The following is a 4,918-nucleotide window of genomic DNA, read 5'->3' as shown; positions in this document are numbered from 1 at the left end:
CGCGGCTCGAGCCAGCAAACCCTGGTACAAGTATCGCTAGGAGGAAACTTTACGAGCTTGTGTTGGTGGTGATGGTGGTGGTGATGATGAGGGAGAGAGGGGTGAAGAGGAGGCATAATTTGACAGTTTTGTTCATCATGGATTGGGGGGAGGGGAGATTTTGTTCATCATTTTTATTTTTAAGATAATACATTAAAATATTTATCTTGATTACTGAGTGTTTTTGGTGCTTCCTTAAATTCTGTACCCAAAATCCACATTAAGGAAAAGCATAGATAGATCTGATGCTACATGAACCTCATTGGCACCTACTGGCCTGTAGCTTTGATAAGAGGTGAGGGCTTGGCTTCTGGGCATTAAGTAGCCAGAAAGAGTCCTTTAGGAGCTTACCCTGAATTGTTGAATTGTGAGTGATCTTTTCTTTCCTGACTTCCTTAAAATCTACAATTTCCTGATAACTACTCCACTCAAAGCACCACCCTCAAGGCACCTCCAAGGCCCATCATGGTGCAAATATTCAAAGAATACTGTTAAATCTTAACACTCTACTCCAGAATCTTTCCCAATATCCCTTTGCCTGGAGAAGTTAAAAAAAAAAAAAAAAAAAAGGTTTGCATGTTAGCATCAGCCTCCCCGACTAAACAGGGGTTCAGGAAGGAGGATCAGCCCAGCACCCTATTCCAATCCTTGACAGACCTCACCAAGGATTTCATATCCCTGAATGCAGAATGTTTCTAAAAGAACTCAGTGGGCACCAAAGTCAGGCATGGGGCTGAGAGGAGCACAAATGAAATGGAGGGACTGAAAAGTGTCAGAGAAGGGATGGAGGGGGAGGGGGAGCCGAGGAGGTGGGATCCTGAGATAATCCAGATCCTTATGTGTAGACATGTGTACACAGTCTGTGAAGAGAGATCCAGGCTGACAGGTTATCTATAATAAATCAAACATAACAGCAGGTTGGGTGATGATGGGGCTCTGGGAACTTTCTCCCCTTTCTCCCTTCCAGGGAGGGGAAAGGGACTGGAGGTTGAATCAATCGCCAAAGACCAATGATTTAATCAATCACACCTATGTAATGAAGCCTCCATAAAACCCCAAAAGGATGGGGTTTGGAGAGCTTCCAGGTTGGTAGAGATTCAGGGAGAGTGGCGTGTTCAGAGAGCATGAGAGCTCTGCACCCCTCCCCCATACCTTGCCCTATGCATCTCTTCGATCTGGCTGTTCCTGAGTTATAATCTTTTATGATAAACTGGTAATCTAGTAAGTAAAATGATTCTCTGGATTCTGTGAGCCACTCTAGCAAATTAAATGAGGAGGGGGTTGTTGGAACCTCCAATCTATAGCCAGTTGGTCAGAAGCCCAGGTGACAACCTGGACTTATGACTGGTATCTTGGGTGGGTGGAGTGGGGAACAAGGACTGAGCCCCTCACCTGTGGAATCTGATGCTATCTCTGGGTAAACAGTGTCAGAATTGAGTTGAATTGTAGGACACTCATTTGGTGTCCCAGAATTGCTTGGATGTGTGGAGGAAAAACACCCCACACATTGGAATTGGGGGTACAGAACCCTTTTACCCTGGACCTGAGTTTGCTTAATAAATCTAAGAGCTTTGAGATTTAATCTCTGTCCTTTGAGGAGTCCTATTTCCCACACTCCTATCTGGGCTCTGAGGCTCAAAGATGTGAAAATCCATTTAAATTATAAACACAATGGAAAGAAATCTAGTCATGCCTACCTAGGGAACATATCTGGTTAAAATGAACATCAGATAAAAATCAGTTAAAAAGAAAAAATGTGAAAAAATATTCTTTGAAATTAAAAGCCATACAAACTACTGTGTCACTGATAAGTTGAATAAGAAATTGACCTGCAATCTACAAAATCATTGGAAGAAACAATAGTGAAAATACTTCAGATCGAAATCTGTGGAATGAGGTTACCTGAATGCCCAGAGATACCACCTTAAACACAATGCCAAAAAAAACAGGGCAAAAACTTAAGCTCTATATACATTTTTGGACGGAAGTTCTAGTTTCAGTAAGGTCAAAAGTTTAAATAAAAATGACCACAAAAGGGAAAAACAAAACTCCAGAACTGGGGAAGAAGGTCTAGTCTAAATCACTGATGAGTCAAATTATTAAAAATTGATTTAATTTCCAATGAATGATGAGGAATAAAACAGTGGTTAGAAGGAAACTTTTAGCCTGAAAGTAATCTATGACTTAGAAATTAAGGCAGAAAACTAAGAAGCTAGCGGTCAACTTTCAAGGCAGAAAACGAACAGAACAATAGGATATGAGAGAGGGAAGAAATAATTAGATGGGGGCAGGGAGAGGTGCTCATGGGGATACAGGAGGCAGGAAGAACATATGGAGTTTGTGCATAAAATCACTATAAAGAAACAGTCCTTGGGACTTCCCTGGTGGTGCACTGGTTAAGAATCCACCTGCCAATGCAGGGGACACATGTTCGATCCCTGGTACGGGTGGCTCCCACATGCCACGGAGCAACTAAGCCTGTGCGCCGCAACTACTGAGCCCACGTGCCACAACTACTGAAGCCCGCGTGCCTAGAGCCCGTGCTCCGCAACGAGAGGCCACCTCAAGGAGAAGCCCGCTCACCGCAACGAAGAGTAGCCCCCACTCGCCGCAACTAGAGAAAGCCTGCACGCAGAAACAAAGACACACGCAGCCATAAATAAATTAATTCTTAAAAATATGTATTAAAAAAAAAAAGAAACAGTCCTTAGGGAGGTGGATACACAAGGATCGTGCTAGATGTGGAAGGAAGAAGACAGATACCTCTGGAGGGTATATTCAGGGAGTAACATTGGATGAAAAACAAGAGACAGAGTCAAGTGTGGAGGCTCTCCCATCTTACACAGAGACAGAGGGCAGCATGGATAACATTAGCAAGTGATGGGCACAAACGAGGAGTCAATAAACACGGGAAACAGCCCCTCAAGAGGAGATGAGGAAAATGAGCACAATCCCTTCCTCAGAAAGACAGTGCTTAAATCCATGCATGTGGGAACTCAGGTTCAGAGGCAAGACTAGGAATCAGTCAAGAGACAGCCGCCCACACCTCTGCTGTGTCACCTGCAGCCATAGGGTGGCCAGCAATACCTTCTGTTCCAGCAGAGCTGGCCAGAGAGAGCAGTTAGAACAGGAGAGGTGAGAGAGGATTCGGGAGAAGCCAGGACCTCCCAAAGGACCTTGAGTCCTGCTGGTCTCACAGTGATGCCCCAGCAGAGGGAAGGCTCCACCGTGAAAGAGAAAACACAAAGGAAACATAATATTTGTCTATTTTCAAAATAAAATATTTAATACATGTTCAGGTAGAGATGGGTACAGAGACAGAAGTAAGGTAGAGGAATCAGCTAGACACCACAGGTATGTAATGATGGATAAATAAATGATATGTATGCGGAGATTATCCACATATGCAGACTTTATATGTTCACATAAATACTTATATTTATGCATCTCCCAGTAGAGACGTTTACATAAACTGCATTTACACTGTGAAGTTGACAAGGAGATAAAGTAAAAATAAAACAGCTATAGAGAGTGTCAGTCTCTCTGTTTAGTGGGAAGCACATGAGCACAGCTTCTCCCTTCCCTTCTGAACACCACTAATGCCTGCAGCAGTAAGTGGCAAGTCACAGCCTGGGCCACCCTTCCCAGAATGTCACAAACATGGACATACATACCACAGAACTCACTAGAAACCAAAGCCAGGAAATGTAGGGGCTGTGGAAGACAGCCTTCAAGTAGGAGGGACTAGAAAATTCCAAGATAGGGCACTGGGGAGTGGTGATTCCAAGAGGATCCAGATGCCTGTGCAAGGGCCAGGTAGAGAGCAGACGTGTGTCAGTAACTCAAATTTGGTACAGCAGACCCACCTGGAGGGCTTCTTAAACACAGATTGCTGGGCCCCACCTCCAGAGTTTCTGATTCAGCAGGGCCTGAGAATCTGCTTTTCTAACACGTTTCCAGGTGACACTGATGCTACTGGTCCAAGGACCACACTATTAACTAATCTAACACTAGGTCTAGGGGAGGTACTGAAGAGCAAAGAAGCAGAAGGGACCTGAAGCCTTTGCTAGGGGTTTCTCTGTAAACTTCTCAAATATAAAAACCTTCAAGACACTGAAAGAGCATTTTCGGTATCATGTCTACAAGTACAAGGTACCAGTCAGGTAGTGTTCCGTCAGGTAGTGATGGGCCCGACCAGGGTCCCCATGTAAACCTTCCAGAAAAATCTGTGACCCTGGCACTCTGAGAACCCCTACTTTCCACCTTCCTTCCTGGGGGAGTGGTGGTGGGGGGTGTCTGACACCTTGTTTCCTGAAAACACTCCATTATAGCACAGGAAAGAACTTCTTCAAGACACCCATTTTTATGTCCTTTCCTAGGTAAAAGTCACTCCCATTCAAGTAGGAGTTTTTTAAAATAAATTATTCTGATATAATTCTGTATCTGTTTAATTCTACATCAGTTTAATGGAAACCCTAAAATATATAGAAAAGATATAAAAATAATTATCAAAAATATTCAGTGAGGCAAAGCAATACTTAGAGTGAGATATTATAATCCTAAAATACATATACTTATATGTGCTATTTTAAAAATCAAGGCAGAAACATAAGGGACTCTATACAAACCTCTAAATTTATGATTTCTAGTTTAACTCTAAAATTAATTTAGAGATCTGTCAAGAAAGATACATTTTTTAAAAATGGGAAAAATATCTAAGTCAACTAATGGGTCAAAGAAAATAATCATTAGGAGGTAATTGCAAGCAAATGCCCAACCAAGACAAAAAGGTGTGTCACCCCCTGAAATGGGGGTTAGAGGAATGTAAGACAGAAGAAATCAGGCCAGAATTTTAAGAAAGGAAATGATTTTCCGTGTT

The sequence above is a fragment of the Balaenoptera borealis genome (genome assembly GCF_965194805.1).
Source record: "Balaenoptera borealis genome assembly, chromosome: 19".
In the NCBI taxonomy this organism is placed as follows: Eukaryota; Metazoa; Chordata; class Mammalia; order Artiodactyla; family Balaenopteridae; genus Balaenoptera; species Balaenoptera borealis.
The sequence above is the reverse complement of the archived record's forward strand: the minus strand, read 5'-3'. Positions refer to the sequence as shown.